The sequence below is a fragment of the Nicotiana tabacum genome, chromosome 24 (genome assembly GCF_000715075.1).
Source record: "Nicotiana tabacum cultivar K326 chromosome 24, ASM71507v2, whole genome shotgun sequence".
NCBI classification, from domain to species: domain Eukaryota; kingdom Viridiplantae; phylum Streptophyta; class Magnoliopsida; order Solanales; family Solanaceae; genus Nicotiana; species Nicotiana tabacum.
This window is the reverse complement of record NC_134103.1, coordinates 111,195,850-111,214,890: the sequence shown is the minus strand read 5'-3', so window position 1 is coordinate 111,214,890 and position 19,041 is coordinate 111,195,850. Positions and strand designations below refer to the sequence as shown.

The 19,041-nt window shown below is 39.6% G+C and overlaps 1 long non-coding RNA gene across 1 annotated transcript; it reads right to left on the bottom strand.

Annotated features, from left to right (window-relative positions):
* Positions 1-14,964: 14,964 nt before the first annotated feature.
* LOC142178467 (uncharacterized) lies at positions 14,965-18,303 on the bottom strand. Its single transcript, XR_012706614.1, has 2 exons — positions 16,416-18,303; positions 14,965-15,225 (listed from the first exon to the last, which is right to left on the bottom strand). It is a non-coding gene; the product is annotated as an uncharacterized LOC142178467 (long non-coding RNA).
* Between the last annotated feature and the right edge of the window lie 738 nt (positions 18,304-19,041).

Genomic DNA, 19,041 nt, shown 5'->3' with positions numbered 1-19,041 from the left:
TGATATCCCGATTTAGTCCTCGACCCCCGAACGCGATCCCGGCTTAATCCCTTGGGCTTTTACTCAGAATTCAAAGCTCCAAATCACTCGAATTAAATCCAAAACATCTACATCACGCGAAATCACACCTACGAAGCATAAAACACACAATAAGTACAAAATACTAATGATTAAAGCTCAAACTCAATTAAAGTGCAGTAAATTGAAGTGTAATAAGCGACTAAAACACGAGTTTGGAGGTTAATCTTGATACTTACTGAGTACCGCTGTGGTGTACTCATACTATGCTTCTGCACATTTTTTGTGCAGATCTAGGTGCCACGGTTATTGTTGATTATTAGCTGGCTGGTCGAGCATTGCTGTGGAGACTCAAGGCAAACCTGTCGTCGCGTTCGCAGGCCTCGGAGTCAGCTTTTGATACTTTACTTATACTGTTTAATTCTATTCCGAACAGTTGTATTTAGGGATTTTCTAGCAAACTCAGTAGAGCTTATGACTTGTACTACCAGTTTTGGAAATTATAAGTTGTGTATAAAGATTTCTATTTCCTTTTTATTTGTTGATGGTTGAATTCTTCTATTAATTTAGTAAGTGTTAGGCTTACCTAGTCTTAGAGACTAAGTGCCGTCACGACATCCAACGAAGGAAAAATTGGGGCCGTGACAAGCCCACGCTAGAAACTACTTATATTCAGTATATATATATATATATATACCTGTATTATTATTTTTTTCGGCAAAGGTTGTTCCAAGTTCCACATCTTCCCAAATTCCAGGAAAGATAAGGAATCCAAGTATAAAAAGTACAGTCATGATCTTCAATCGTTTCTCTCACTGCAATTCTTCTTTTTATAATCAAATGTATATTTCTTCATCTAAATGACTATATAGAGCTCAAATCTTATGAATGTGATGCTATGGGAAAAAATTAAAGCATTTTCGTGGCTGAAAGAAGAATTCATCAGTGCATAATTTTTCATTATTAAAATGTCAAAATCTTTTTGTAAGAAATCTTTTTGTATTATTTGTAGAGGAATTGATTATTGGACAGTTTTCATAATTACAACTTTATAAATAGTATATTTCATCATTTGCAACTATTTATTGATTTACGTTTGATAAAATATTATTATCTTTATTTTAAACGGCTAATGAATATTCAAGTTGAAGAGATCTTCTCACTTCCAAAATTTTAGCAAAATTCAATGGAATTCTTATCATTCCCTAAATTTAAGCCTAAGCAAATTGACTACAAATTCAAATAAAATCACATTTTTCCTTAAAAAACGTTCGACATCCCTAAAATTTAGCCCAGCCAAATCGATCACAATTTAAATATAATGAATCATTTTCTAAAAATTCTCCTTCGGCTACCATTAAAGAATAGGTGAGATATGTTATCTATATAATATAGGAATCCTATATAATATATGTATGAAATATGTTACATCATATAATAAAATATTATATTTAATAATCAATATAATGTACTATATAATGTATATGAGAAATGTGTTATAGAATTTTCACCATATACTAATATATGGGTATTTAAGTATATTAATATATTATATTTTTCGAAGTATATTTATTTCTTGTATAGATTGTTTTAATGTATAAAAGAAATACAACAAAAATAAAAAGAAATCAAATTTTGATATACTATAATATAAAAGGAATAATCTATATTATTGTAAAAGTATGAATACAAAGTCGGTTTACAAAAATAACCTTATAATATTAAGCATAATAACTCATAATAAAAGGACATAACTGGAATTTTTGATATTAGTCTTATAATCCTATTAGTTTTAGGACATAATACTTGTCACGACCCAAAACCTAACCCGACGTGATGGCGCCTATCGTGGTACTAGGCAAGCCGACCTTTCCAAAACACTTTCAAAATTTAACAGAAATTAATTAAGACATTTAAAATAACCAAAAATTTTCATAAAACGGGGGTAAAACCTAATTAAAACACAAGTGCAGAAAAATAGCCCGACGTCGGGGTGTCACTAAATCACGAGCATCTAACAACCAATCTAGAAACATAGTCTACTACGGTCTGTGCCAAATGCCAATACAAGAGAGAATAGATAATAAGAAAGGAGAAACAAGGACTGCGAACGCCGGTAGCTACCTCGTAAATCTCCGATAATCAGTCCGCGAACGAACTCAGCGACCGCCAGAACCGTACACACCTGGATCTGCACATGAAGTGCAGGGTGTAGTATGAATACAACCAACTCAGCAAGTAACAGAATTAAATAAGGAACTGAGAAGCAGTGACGAGCTATAAAAATACAGTTCATTTCAAATGTTTTCAGTAAAGAGTGAACATGCTTTCAATTCTGGTGGTGTAAGTCAAATCAGTTCTAGCTCAAGTAAAACAGATATGAATCTTCCAGAAATTTCACCACAACAAAAGATAACAACTAAGTGCAACAATAAATAAAAGCAAGTACTCCCTCTCAAGGCAGCAGTCACTCAACTCATCTCAACAGCTCATACTCTCAGCTCTCATCCCTCAATACACACTCTCAATAGGTACCTGCTCTCACTGGGGATGTGCAGACTCCGGAGAGGCTCCTTTCATCCCAAGTGCTATATCGCTGCGGCTCGCAGCCCGACCCAATCATATAAGTAGCCATAAGGCTCGTTGTGGCGTGCAACCCGGTCCACAATCCATAAATATCCATAAGGCTCGTTGCGGCATGCAACCCGATTCATATAACCTCACATAGCTCATAGCTCGGCACTCAGGCCCTATCTCAGTCACTAACTTCTTCAGCCCCTCGGGCTCACAAAATATCATAATAATCAGCCCAAATAGAGAATACAACAATTATCAACAAGAACTGAGAGGGAACAGTGATGTAACACACAAGTAAGACTATGACTGAGTACAAGACCGCAATTAGCAGTCAATTCAACAAGTATACGACCGTTGCGGGTCCCAACAATGATAACATATGGCCTAAGCAAGGTTTATAATATGAAATGCAGTCAATTGCTCAAAGACAAGAAAAAACAAGTAATAACAATGGCTATTCGACTTTACAGTCTCACGGAACAGACCAAGTCACAATCGTTCGCGGTGAACGCTCATACGCCCGTCACCTAGCATGTGCGTCACCTCCAAACACTCACATCATACCAATTCTCGGGGTTTTATATCCTCAAAATCAGATTTAAGACTGTTACTTACCTCAAACCGAGCAAATCTCTACTCCAAAATGCCTTTGCCTCTCAAATCGATCTCCAAACGTCCCGAATCTAGCCACAAGTAGAACAATACAATCAATATAGGCTAAAGGGATCAATTCCAAAAGCAAAGTACTAAATTATATCCAAAAATCCGAAATTGGGCCGAACTCGGCTCCAGGGCCCATGTCTCGAAATCCGACAAAAGTCACAAAACCCGAAAGCCCATTCACTCACGAATCTAACCATACCAAATTTACTCAAATCCGATAACAAAATCCCATTCAAAATCTCAAACTCCCAACTCAAGAGTTCTTCCTCTTTTTTCCTAATTTGTCAGCCCAAATCACAAATTAGATGATAAAATTAAAGATGAAGTCATGGGATTTAACCAAAATCAAGTAAGAATCACTTACCCCAATCAACTCCACGAAAATCCCTTCAAGAATCGCTCAATTCCGTGTTCTCTAGCTCAAAATATGCAAAATGGGTTCAAACCCTCGTTTTTGAAATTAATATTGCCTGCCCAGATATCCTTCATCGCTATCGCGAGGAAGCGAAGCACAACTATGCTGCCCCACATTTTTACCCCACGCGGTCACGGATCACTACCTCTCATTGCTACGCGATCGTATCCTGCCTCGCGCGATCTCATAGAGCATTGGCCACACCTCCCCTCCCACTCAAATCCTTCTACGTGAACGTGACCTTAGCCACGCGTTCGCGAAGCACATCTTTGCACACATAAGCGTTCACGTTCCTAACTCTGAGATCGCATAGAACAAACTCACCTCTGCCCCAAATAAGCTTACGAATGAATCCCTGCGATCGCGTACAAGAAAACAAGAACCTGCTGAAACCAGAACTTCAGCTATCAAGCCAAGTCCAAAAATGATCCGTTAAGCATCCAAAACTCACCTGAGGTCCCCGAGACTTCAACCGAACATACAAACCAATCCTAAAACACCATACGAACTTAGTCGAGCCTTCGAATCACTCAAAAGAACAACAAAAAACCAAATACATCCGGATTCAAGCTTAAAGGACTTCTAAACTTTCAAATTCCAAAAACGACGCTGAAACCTACCAAACCACGTCCGATTGACCTAAAATTTTGTACACAAGTCATATTCCACATTACGGACCTATTCCAACTTCCGGAATCGGAATCCAACTCGATATCAAAAAGTTAACCCCCCAGGCAAACTTCCAAAAATTCGAATTTCGCCATTTCAAGCCTAAATTAGCTACATACCTCAAATTTACAGTTCGAACACGCTCCTAAGTCCAAAATTACCCAATGGAGCTAACGGAACCGACGGAACTCCATTCCGGAGTCGTCTTTACACACTTCCGACTACGGTCAAAATCCTAAGACTTAAACTTCCGTTTTAGGGACTAAGTGTCCCATAACACTCCGAAATCAAAAACAAGACCTCCCAGCAAGTCACATAAGTAGAAACAGATTTGGAGAAAACTGTAAATAGGGGATCGGGGCTAATACACTCAAAACGATCAGCCGGGTCATTACATCTTCCCCCTCTTAAAACAATCGTTCGTCCTCGAACGAGCATAGGGACATGCATAAAGTGGTGAAAAGATGAGGATAACGGCTGTGCATATCATGCTCGGTCTCCCAAGTTGCCTCCTTGACCGGCTGACCTCTCCACTGCACCTTCACTGAAGCTATATCCTTTGACCTCAACTTCCGAACATGCTGCTCCAAAATGGCCACCAGCTCCACATCATAAGTCATATCACCATCCAACTGAATCGTGCTGAAATCCAAAACATGGGACGGATCGCCGATATACTTCCGGATCATATAAACATGAAATACTGGATGCACACTCGACAAGCTAGGTGGCAAGAAAAGCTTGTAAGCCACCTCTCCGGTCCTCTGAAGTACCTCAAAAGGACCAATGAACCGAGGGCTCAACTTGCCCCTCTTCCTAAACCTCATAACACCCTTCATGGGTGATACCTTCAGCAGAACTTTCTCCCCGGCCATGAAAGACATATCACGGACCTTCCTGTCAGCATAGTTCTTCTGCCTAGACTGTGCCATGTGAAGTCGCTCCTGAATTAATTTCACCTTGTCTAATGCATCCTGGACCAAGTCTGTACCCAAGAGCATAGCCTTACCCGGCTCAAACTATCCCATCGGAGATCTACACCGCTTCCTATATAAAGCCTCGTATGGAGCCATCTGAATGCTCGACTGATAACTGTTGTTATATGCAAACTCTGCGAGCGGCAGAAAATGGTCCCATGAACCCCCAAAATCAATGACACACACATGTAACATGTCCTCCAATATTTGGAGAGTGCGCTCGGACTGTCCGTCCGTCTGAGGGTGAAAGGGTGTGCTCAATTCAACCTGAGTACCTAACTCTCGCTGCACGGCCTCCAAAACTGCTATGTAAACTGTGTGCCTCTATCTGAAATGATGGAAATTGAGACACCATGAAGGCGAAAAATCTCTCAGATGTAAATCTCAGCCAACCGCTCTGAAGAATTTGTAGTACCAACTGGAATGAAGTACCCAGACTTGGTCAGTCGATCCATAATCACCCACATAGCATCGAACTTCCTCGAAGTCTGTGGAAGCCCAACTACGAAATCCATGGTGATCCGCTCCCACTTCCATTCTGGGATCTCTAACCTCTGAAGCAAGCCATTCGGTCTCTGATGTTCATACTTAACTTGCTAACAGTTGAGACACTGAGCCACAAACCCAACTATATTCTTCTTCATCCTCCTCCACCAATAGTGCTGTCTCACATCCTCGTACATCTTCGCGACGCCCGGATGAATGGAACACCGCTAGCTGTGGGCCTCCTCAAGAATCAACTCCCGAAGCTCATCCACATTGGGCACACATATCCGGCCATGCGTCCTCAATACGCCATCATCAACAATAGTCACATCTCTAGCATCACCTCGCCGAACCTTGTCCTAAAGGACGAGCAGATGGGGGTCATCATACTGATGCTCCATGATACTATCATAATGAGAAGACCTAGAAACCACACAGGCCAATACCCGACTCGGCTTCGATATATCCAATATGACAAGATGGCTAGCTAAGGTCTGAACATCCAATGACAAGGGTCTCTCTGCTACTGGAAGATATGATAAACTCCCCAAATTCGCCGCCCGGCGACTCAAGGCATCGGCCACTACATTGGCCTTCCCAGGATGGTACAAAATAGTGATATAATAGTCCTTAAGAAGTTCCTACCACCACCGTTGATGCAAGTTAAGATCCTTCTGTTTGAACAGATGCTGTAAACTCCGATGAACAATGGACCCTGTACAAATAGTGCTGCCAAATCTTCAAGGCATGAACAATAACTGCTAACTCAAGGTCATGGACAGGATAGTTCTTCTCATGGGTCTTCAACTAGCGCGAAGCATACGCAATCACTCTACCCTCCTGCATCAGAACATACCCAATACCTATCCGCGAGGCATCACAATACATTGTGTAGGAACCAGAAGCTGATGGCAGAACTAGAACTGGAGTCATGGTCAAGGTAGTCTTGAGCTTCTGAAAGCTCGCACTCATCCGACCACCTGAATGGGGCACCCTTTTGGGTCAATCTGGTCAAGGGCGATGCAATATATGAAAAAACCTCCACAAAACGACGGTAATAGCCCGCCAAACCAAGAAAGCTCCTAATCTTCGCGGCTGAGGACGGTCTGGGCCAACTCTGCACTGCCTCTATCTTCTTCGGATCCACCTGAATACCCTCACTAGACACCACATGCCCCAAGAACGCCATTGAACTGAGCCAAAACTCACACTTGGAGAACTTTGCATAAAGCTTCTCCTTCCTCAATCGTTGTAACACAATCCTCAGATGTTGGGCATGCTCCTCCTGGCTATGAGATTACACCAAGATATCATCAATGAATACAATGACGAACGAGTCCAAATACGGCTGAAACACACTGTTCATCAGATGCATGAACGCTGCTGGGGCATTAGTCAGCCCAAAAGACATCACAAGGAACTCATAATGACCATATCGGGTCCTGGAAGTTGTCTTAAGAATGTCTGAGTCTCGAATCTTCAGCTGGTGATACCCTGACCTCAAATCAATCTTGGAGAACACCATCGCTCCCTGAAGCTGGTCAAACAAATCATCAATACGCGGTAAAGGATACTTGTTCTTGATTGTGACCTTGTTCAACTGTCTGTAATCAATGCACATTCTCATAGTACCATCCTTCTTCTTCACAAATAGAACTGGTGCACCCCAAGGTGATACGCTAGGCCGAATAAAACCCTTATCAAGGAGTTCCTGAAGCTGCTCCTTCAATTCCTTCAACTCAGTCGGTGCCATACGGTATGATGAAATAGAAATGAGCTGACTACCTGGCACCAAATCAATACCAAAATCAATATCCTTGTCGGGCGGCATACCTGGCAAGTCTGCAGGAAACACATCCGGGAAATCTTGCACCACCGGAACATAATCAATAGGAGGGGCCTCTGCACTAACATCCCTCACAAAGGCCAGATAAGATAAACAACCCTTCTCAACCATCCGCTGAGCCTTCAAGTATGAAATCACTCTACTGGGAACATAGTCTATAGAACAGCCCCACTCAACTCTCGGCAACCCCAGCATTGCTAACGTCACAGTCTTAGCGTGACAATCTAGAACAGCATAACATGGAGACAACCAATCTATACCCAATATCATATCAAAATTGACCATACTAAGCAGCAAAAGATCCACTCTGGTCTCCAGACCCCCAATAGTCACCACACATGACCGATATACGCGATCCACAATAATAGTATCGCCCACAGGAGTAGATACATGAACAAATAAAACTAAAGACTCATGAGGCATATCCAGAAAATGAGCGAAATACGAGGAAACATATGAATAAGTGGAACCAGGGTCAAATAATACAGAGGCATATCTGTGGCAAACTGAGACAATACCTGTAATCACAGCATCTGAAGCAATGTCATCTGGTCTGGCAGGGAGGGCATAGAAACGGGCCTGGCCACCCCCTGATCTGCCTACCCCTCTCGGGAGACCCCTAACTAACTGGGCTCCACCCCGAGCTGGCTGAGCGGGTGGTGAAAAAACTGGTGCTGATGTCGTAGACTGGCTCCTCTGCTGAGGCGGACCTCCCGTAAGGAGGGGACAATGTCTCCTGATGTGGCCAAACTCTCCACACTCATAGCAACTCCCAGTGCTGGTGCTGGGGACTGAAGGGAGCCCCGAGCACCGTGATGACTGGTAGAAGGACCTGGCATAGATGATCCTAACCCGATGGAGCACAGGATGAACTCTGAGCTGGGAGGGCACTGAGAGATGAATGGACCTGTTGATAACTGTGTGAACCATGCCCAGATGATGCACCACGGTGGTCTGAAAGGACGACCCCTACCGTGGTGGAACTTCCCCCAGAAGGAACACCGCTAAATCCACCCTGTCTACGAGGCCTCTTGGCCTCCCTCTCAACCCTCTCCTGACTGCGAGCCATCTCAATCTGACGCACAATCAAGACAACCTCATTAAAATTAGCACTAGACACTCTCTATCTGGTAATAAGCAATCGCAACTGAAAAGTGAGGCCATCTATAAACCTCATGATCCTCTCCCTGTCTATGGGAACCAACCAGATAGCATGACGGGCCAACTCCAAGAATCGCATCTCATACGACGTCACAAATATATCACCCTGACGAAGCTGCTCGAACTGCCTGCGCAGCTCCTCTCTACGGGACTGTGGCACGAACTTCTCCAAGAATAGACCGGAGAACTGTTACCATGAAAGGGGTATTGCGCCGACCGGCCTACGCCTGTTGTAAGTCTCCCACCAACTGAAGGCAGCCCCAGAGAAATGAAAAGTAGTGAACGAGACCCCACTGGCCTCTAGAATACATGTTGTACGAAGTATCCTCTGACACCTGTCCAAGAAACCTTGTGCATCCTCTCCTTGTGCACCACTGAAATATGGAGGCTGGAGTCTCCCAAACCTCTCCATCTACGTTGCTCATCCTCAGGCATAGCAGGAACCACATAGTCCTGAGCAACTGCAATCGGCTGGGCTGGTGGTGCCCCCGGTGTCTGGAATCCCTATACCACCTGCTCTGGTGTGTGGGCGGCGGGAGTCTGAGCACCTCCCCCGGCCTGAGAAGTGGCTGCTGCAGCCGGAATAGAGACCGCCTGAGCAAAACTGGTACACGCGGTCAGAATCTGAGCTAAGGCCTCCTGAAGGCCTAAAATTACAATAGACACAGGTAGTGCCTGAGCTGGTGCATCAACAACTGGAATCTGGTCCTGATCTGGGGCAACTGGTGGATCTGCAGGTACTGCCCCAGCTACTGTGCGAGCTGCACCTCTGCCCCTATCGCGGCCTTGGCCTCTCACGGCCCTGGCTGGTGGTACTGGTGGCTGTCCATCCTGTCCGCTAGTACGAGTTCTCACCATCTGTGAGAGAATGAAACAACAGATGTTTAGTTACTAGAATCAACATATTCGCACGGCAAGAATTCAAGAATGTGAAGTTTCCTAAGGGTTCGGTAGCCTCTCGAAGATAAGTACGGACGTCTCCGTACCGATCCGCAAGACTCTACAAAACCTGCTCATGACTCGTGAGACCTATGTAACCTAGGCTCCGATACTAACTTGTCACGACCCAAAACCTAACCCGTCATGATGGCGCCTATCGTGGTACTAGGCAAGCTGACCTTTCCAAAATACTCTTAAAATTTAAAAGAAATAATTTAAGACATTTAAATAACCGAAGTTTTTCATAAAACGGGGGCAAAACCCAATTAAAACACAAGTGCAAAAATATAACAACCAATCTAGAAACAGAGTCTACTACAGTCTGTGCGAAATGCCAATACAAGAGAGAAAAGATAATAATAAAGGAGAAACAAGGACTGTGAATGCCGACAGCTACCTCGTAAGTCTCCGATAATCAACCCGAGCACGAACTCAACAACCGCCAGAACCGTACATACATGGATCTGCACATGAAGTGCAGGGTGTAGCATGAGTGCAACCAACTCAGCAAGTAACAGAATTAAATAAGGAACTGAGAAGCAGTGATGAGCTATAAAAATACAGTTCATTTAAAATATTTTCAGTAAAGAGTGAACATGCTTTCAATTCCGGTGGTGTAAGTCAAATTAGTTCGAGCTCAAGTAAAACAGATATGAATCTTCCAGAAATTTCACCACAACAACAGATAACAACTAAGTGTAACAATAAATAAAAGCAAGTACAACCTCTCAAGGCAGCAGTCACTCAACTCATCTCAACAGCTCATACTCTCGGCTCTCATCCCTCAATACACACTCTCAATAGGTACCTGCTCTCACTGGGGATGTGCAGACTCCGGAGGGGTGCCTTTCATCCCAAGTGTTATATCACTGCGGCGCACAGCCCGACCCAATCATATAAGTAGCCATAAGGCTCGTTGTGGCATGCAACCCGGTCCATAATCCATAAATATCCATAAGGCTCGTTGCGGCGTGCAACCCGATCCATATAACCTCACATAGCTCACAGCTCGGTACTCAGGCCCTATCTCAGTCACTAACTTTTTCAGCCCCTCGGGCTCACAGAATATCATAATAATTAGCCCAAACAGAGAATACAACAAGTATCAACAAGAACTGAGATGGAACAGTTATGTAACACACAAGTAAGACTGTGACTGAGTACAAGACAGCAATTAGCAGTCAATTCAACAAGTATACGACCGCTGCGGGTCCCAACAATGATAACATATGGCCTAAGCATGGTTTATAATATGAAATGTAGTTAACTGCTCAAAGACAAGGAAAAACAAGTAATAACAATGGCTATTCGACTTTACAGTCTCACGGAACAGACCAAGTCACAATCGCTCGCGGTGAACGCTCACATGCCTATCACCTAGCATGTGCGTCACCTCCAAACACTCACATCATACCAATTCTCGGGGTTTCATACCCTCAAAACCAAATTTAAGACTGTGATCTACCTCAAACCGAGCAAATCTCTACTCCGAAATGCCTTTGCCTCTAAATCGGTCTCCAAACGTCCCGAAAATTACTAAATTATAGCCAAAAATCCGAAATTGGCCCGAACCCGGCTCCCGGGCTCACATCTCAAAATCTGACAAAAGTCACAAATCCCGAAAGCCCATTCACTCTCGAGTCTAACCATACCAAATTTACTCAAATCCGATAACAAAATCCCATTCAAAACCTCAAAATCCCAACTCAAGAGTTCTTACTCTTTTTCCCCAATTTCTCATCCCAAATCACAAATTAGATGATAAAATTAAAGATGAAATCATGGGATTTAACCAAAACCAAGTAAGAATCACTTACCCCAATAAACTCCACGAAAATCCCTTCAAGAATCGCCCAATTTCGTGTTCTCTAGCTAAAAATATGCAAAATGGGTTCAAACCCTCGTTTTTGAAATTATAACTGCCTGCCCAAATATCCTTCATCGTGATCGCGGAACATTCCTCGCGATCGCGAAGCACAACTATGCTTCCCCATATTTTTACCCTACGCGATCGCGGAATCACCCACACGATCACGGATCACTGCCTCTCATACCTACGCGATCGCATCCTGCCTCGCGCGATCGCATAGGGCATTGGCCACACCTCCCCTCCTGCTCAAATCCTTCTACGCGAACGCGACCTTCGCGAAGCACATCTTCGCACACATACGCGATCGCATTCCTAACTCTGCGATCGCATAAAAAAAACTCAACTTTGCCCCAAATAAGCTTACACGATCGCGAATGAATCCCTGCGATCGCGTACAAGGAAACCAGAACCTGCTGAAACCAGAACTTCAGCTATCAAGCCAAGTCCAAAAATGATCCGTTAAGCATTTGAAACTCACCCGAGGTCCCCGGGACCTCAACTAAACATACCAACCAATCCAAAAATACCATACGAACTTAGTCGAGCCTTCGAATCACTCAAAACAATATCAAAACACCAATTACACCCGGATTCAAACCTAAAGAACTTCTAAACTTTCAAATTTCACAAACGACGCTGAAACCTACCAAATCACATCCGATTGACCTCAAATTTGCACATAAGTCATATTCAACATTACGGACCTATTCCAACTTCCGAAATCGTAATCCGACTCCGATATCGAAAATTCAACCCCCCGGTCAAACTTTCCAAAATTTGACTTTCGCCATTTCAAGCCTAAATTAGCTACAGACCTCAAATTTACAGTCCGGACATGCTCCTAAGTCCAAAATCACCCAACGGAGCTAACGAAACCAACAGAACTCCATTCCGGAGTGATCTTCATACACTTCCGACTACGGTCAAAATCCTAAGACTTAAGCTTCCATTTTAGGGACTAAGTGTCCCAAAATACTTCGAAATCAAAAACAAGACCTCCCGGCAAGTCACATAAGCATAAAAAGATATGGGAAAAATAGTAAATAGGGGATCGGGGCTAATACACTCAAAATGACCGGCCTGATCGTTACAATACTACACATTACGAATCCTACATGATTACCTTTAGGAATTCTATTAGTATAATTACTTTCTGGTATAAACATATAATACTACATGTTAGCATGTATACCTAATACATTTAGGAACACATTATGTTTCCTTTTAATATAATTATTTTTGGGGTAGAGACATATTTTTGGTCATGTAATCCTATTCTTTTTTAGATATACTTCTTAAAAATTCGTATTACTAATTTAATTTGAAAACGTATTATAATGTCCTACTACTAATTTAATTTGAGAATATATTATATTGTCAAATCCATTTACAAAAATGAGGTCATATATTATTATAAAAGTACAAATACAATATTAATATACCAAAATAGCCCTAAAATAATTAAACAGAAGAACTCATAGGGAAAGAACATAATTGCAATAACCTATTTTTTGGACTACAATACTTTCTATGCTAATTTTCAATATTTAAGATTTTAACATTAATAAATTTTATTTATTAAATTATTATTAAAAATATGTATGAAGGTTTAATAAAATTAATTTTATAAGAATCATCCTTTTGGCATATATTACCACTCCATAATGTCTAACACCAAGAAAAATAAAAGTAATATTAAATGAACTACATAAACGTTAAAATTGAGGGAAAAAATACCCCACGATAATATATTTTAATATTATATTTAAACTATTTTGTTGACTCAAATATATTTTTTTAATCAATTTTTCATGTAATATTGAAAATTACCCAATTATTAAACAACAATGAAGAAACTATTTAAGAATATAAATGTGTGAGAAAGAAAAAAATGGTTGGTAAGAGCCAACACCACTAATAATTCTACAAACATAAAGATAAAAGTGAAATTTCATATCAATCTTTTACTCTTTGAAAATAAAATTTACGGTGGATAAAATTATAATTAAGATTAAATATTCAAAACAAGAGATGAACTAATATTAAGATTTGAATCAACATAGAATAAATTATTTTTATGTTAAAATCAAATAATTAAATCTTTTAATTAATTATTTAGCAAGAAAATCCAATTCAATTATTTTTAAAATTCATCATATGAGTAAAATTCTTATTCAAGTTAAAAAAAACAATCTTAGAGTACATAAATTTATTACATAAAAAGAGGGTTTGAACACAAAGTAAAAGGGTTAGTTTATAATTAAGAATCAAAATGCTATACAAGTGTTTGAGGAAGCACAATTAAAGCTTAATCCTAAACAAGAACAAGCTTTCAAGACTATATTATAAAGAGTCGACTCTAGTATAACGGGATTATTCTATATAGATGCCTCCGGCGGAGTCAAAATAATATTTCTATGTCATGCATTACTTACAAATATCATATCAAGAAGCATGACATTGTTAACAATAATAGCAAGTGGTCGATTTTATTGTGAGGCCACACACTTTAGATTTGATATACCTCTTCAAAATACTTAATTAGCCATCACAAATATATCAAAGCAGAGCAATGGTGCTAAATTTATAAGGAAAGCAAAATTGATAATATGGGATGAAGCACTTATGGATAAGTGTCAAACGATTGAAATAATTGTCCGGAGTTCTAGAGATATATTGGATATTAATGAATCGTTTGGTGGAAAATTAATGGTTTGGGAGGTGATTTCTGTCAAGTACTAACAGTAGTTTCAAAATCGACAAAAGCATAGACTGTAAAAGCTAGCTTGCCAAAGTTATACTTTTGGCCTCAAATGAAAAAGATTCGACTCACAAGATATATAAAGTAAGAACAGATTCAGTATTCAGTGTCTTCTTGCTTCGTATCGGAAACGAAGAAGAATATCCAATAAAAGATGATTTGGTTATTCCTGAACACTTGGTTATCAACCTCAATGGTAATAGTAGTGCATTTAATAAGATAAATATTTCTATCATTAGATTAAAACGCAGTTTGTGCAAATCACATGATAGAATTAAAAAGATATCTTAGCTAGCAGAAATGAATATGTTGATCAACTAAATAAAAGGTGGATTGAAAAATTTTATAGTAAAAATAAAATATTTTTTAGTTTTTGACTCAGCAGAAAATGATATCAATAATTACTACCAAGAAGAATACTTAAATACTTTAATACCAAATGGCCTTCTACCATACATGTTTGTTGTCAAGTTTATTATTTCTTACGTATGTTAGTGTCTGTCACGATCCAAAATCCAACTAGTCTTAATGGCACCTAACCCAACCCGCTAGGTAAGACAATTGACAATAAACCAATTCCAATGAAATTTAATGAGACAAATAAATAAAAGAAAATATCTGAATCTTATACATTTTCCAAGGTCTAGTAGTACAAATCATGAGCTTCTAAGATTTAGAGTTTACTAAGCTAGTGTAAAATAAATACATCATCTGTCCGAATTATACATAAACAGATTTTTCATAAGTTTAGAGCTACCATGAACAAGAGGCAGTTATAACCGGAACGCAGGTACGTCTTCAAATCCAGCTCCCGTCGAACACAGCAACATCAGCATCCAACATCTGCACGCAAGGTGCAGAAGTGTAGTATGAGTAAAACCGACAATATGTACTCAATAAGTAACAAACCTAACCTTATGTTGAAAGTAGTGACGAGCTGGAACAAAGGTCGGAGTCCAACACTAATAGCCAACAACAATTCATAACAATATAATAAAAGTAATAAAAGAAGTAACTGAGAGAAAAAATGCTCAGCTCGTTCACAGTTCCAAATAATAGGCCAGCTTTTCAAGTATATCAGTGAAAACCCAAATCTTTTACCGAAATCGCCAAAAAACTATGAGTAAGTTTGAAAACTATGATTCTTCCCAAAAACTTCCAACAACAGGTAAGATGTTCCATTATCAAGTGGCATGAGGAAAGTATATCTCTATGCCTACATGTCAATGTATGCATGCCAACTATAATATAATATAGTGATAGAACCATATACATACTCTCGGTATATCAATGCACTCAGTCCTCCCAATCACTCAATCCTCACAGTCACTCAGTCCTCACAGCCACTCAGTCCTCACGGTCACTCAATCCTCCCAAATCACTCGGCACTCGTACTCAGTAGGTACTTGTGCTCACTGGGGTTGTGTACAGACTCCGAAGGGGCTCCTTTAGCTCAAGCGCTATAATAAGTCAATCATGGCATAATCAATAAAATATGTTGTAGAGTGCAGCCCGATCCCATAGATAAATCAATAATACTTGATGTGGTGTGTCGATCTCATCAATATCCTCACAATCAAGATCTCGGCCTTGCTTAGTCATCATCTCTCTAGTGTCTCGGGCTCACAATGTCATGAAAATCAGCCAAAAAATAATGATGTGATGTATCAATAAATGGTAACATAGACTGAGATATGATATGCATATGAATGTGTACGATTGAGTATGTAATTGCAATGTAAGCAAATAACTCAACAGCAGAAATGACTTCAGTGGGTCCCAATAGGATAAGTATGTAGCCTAGATATGGTTTCTAATATGGATTACAACTCAATTAATCTAGCACGTAGAGATTTTATGATTACAGATAAGATCAGGTAACTACACAGTACCACAGAAATAACGGAGTCATAATTCACACGGTGCACGCCCACACGCCCGTCACCTAGCATATGCGTCACCTCAACACCAAACACATAACACATAATTCAGGGTCTCATACCCTCAACACCAAGTTTAGAAGTGTTACTTACCTCGAACAGGCCAAATCCAATACCGAGCAAGCCACGCGATGCTTCAAAAAAGTCATCCCTCGCATACCGACCTCCAAATGGATCGAAACTAGCCAAAAGCAACTCAAATATATCAAATAAAGCCCAAGGAAACAATTCTAAATGATAAAGGTCGAGTCTTTAATCAAAAATCCAAAGTCAACCAAAACGACAAATTCGGGCCCGCGTCTCAAAACCCGACAAAACTTATAAAATCCGACAACCCATTCAATTTCAAATGACAAACAATTTAATTTCTGAAAACTAGACACAAAGGGTTATAATTTTACTTTTGGATCATCTCTAAATTCCTTATAAATTGCAAGATATAAGCTTTCAAAGTCGGGTCAGTGCATCAGAGATTTTCTTCTATGCGATCGTGAGAAGGATTCTGCGATCGCAATTCAGCACTCCATTTTTCCTATTTTTCTCTTCGTTATCGCCACCAAATTGACGCGATCGCAATGTACACCCTTGTAGCCAAAAACCAGTAACTACAAATGGCCTTAAAATGGTCTGAAACCACCCCAAAACTCACCCGAACCCCTCGGGACTCCGTCCAAACATACCAACAAGTCTCGTAACATAACACGGACCTACTCGAGGCCTCAAATCAAGCATAACAACATCAAAATAACGAATCGTCGATCAAGATCAATCTCTTAAGTTCATAAACTTCAAACTTTGAACCAAGTGTCTGATTCAAGCCTAACTAATCTAGAATGAATCTAAATTTTGCATACAAGTTCCAAATGACATATCAAACCTATTCCAACTTCCAGAACAACAATCTAAACCCGATAACATCGAAGTCAACTTCCGGTCAAACTTATGAACTTTCCAAACCTTCTAGAAACGTCCAAACGCAAATCCGGGCATACGCCCGAGTCCAAAATCACCTTCCGGACCTAACATAACCATCAAAACTCCAATCTGAGGTCAAATACTAAAAAGTCAAACTTGGTCAACTCTTCCAACTTAAAGCTTAAACCATGAAATTCATTCTTCCAAATCGATTTGGAATAACCTGAAAACCAAAACCGACGATTCACATAAGTCATAATACATCATACATAGCTACTCATACCCTCAAACTACCGAGAGAAGTGCAAATACTCAAAACGATCGGTCGAGTCGTTACATCACCGTATATATAATAGACTAAGTTAAAATTGATCTTTATTGTATATAGGTTAATTTTGAAAAAAAAAATATGCCTGTCATGCTACTGAAAAATTTAGATACGCCGAATAGCTTATATAATAGCACACTGATGGTATATAGAAGTTTTAACAATAACGTTATATATGCAAAAATTATGATACTGGTCAATGTGCTTTTAAATATATTCGTATCCCTAAATTCAACTTTCGTCTTCCGAAACAAAGGAATATCCTTTTAAATTTGTGTAAACATAAGTTTTAATATGTTTATATTTTGCAAAATAAAATAAATAGAGCACAAGGACAAACATCCTAAATATTAGATTATATTTACCGCAATATATTTTCTTGCACGAACAATTGTATGTTGCACTTTCAAGAGAGATATCAAGATCGACAATAAGAGTTCTAGTTAAGACAGAGCAACCAAAGCATTAGGAGGAAACATACACACACAAAAATATTGTCCACAAAGAAGTATTCGTTAAGATACCATCACATTAAATACGTTTAAACTATAATACGTAATTATCTAACTAACATGACAAAATTGATCATTTGTGTATGCTTTGATGATGTCTTTTTATTTTAAATTCATGTATTATGCTAATGTAATAATATTTTTTGGCATTTAGATGATTGTTGTATTATTATACATAAAATTTCTCTCATTAATTAAATTTTATTGTTCTTTCATATAAATAAATATTTAAATCATCACGCGTTATTATTAACGTGCAACGCACGTTCATAGATACTAGTATATATGTAAATATATATATGGATATTGAGTGAATAGTAATGAATAACCCCTTGCAAGTTAGAAGTTTTGGAAAGGAGAGTATACTAAATATGTAATAACTAATATCCCGTTGATTAATGGAATATCAACATACTAGTATAATATATGGGTATTTGAGTATACTATTATATTGTATTTATTCAAAACACATATTTATTCAAAAACATATATATTATAGTTCTTTACATAATATATTAATGGAATGGAGGGAGGAAGGAGATCAACTGGGCAAGAATACAAGCTAATGGAAGGAATTCCTTGGCAGAGATCTGTAAAATGAGCATGTCTTATACAACATATCATGTGTGGCAAGAGAGGATTACAGGATATTCCAACAGAAGAAGAGAACACCAAAAGAAATAGCAAGATTGATTGTGCAAAAAGTCCATTGTCGAGAAACTATGAAGCCAAAATTGTCAAAGCAACTACAACAACAATAACAACCCAGTATAATCTTATTAGTGTGGTATGAGAAGGGTAGTATGTACGCAGACCTTACCCCCTACCCTGGGATAGAGAGGTTGTTTCCGATAGACCCTCGGCTTCCTCCCTCCAAGAAGTCCCCACCTTGCTTATGGGGTGACTCAAACTCACAACCTCTTGGTTGGAAGTGGAGGGTGCTCACCACCAAAGCAACTAAAGA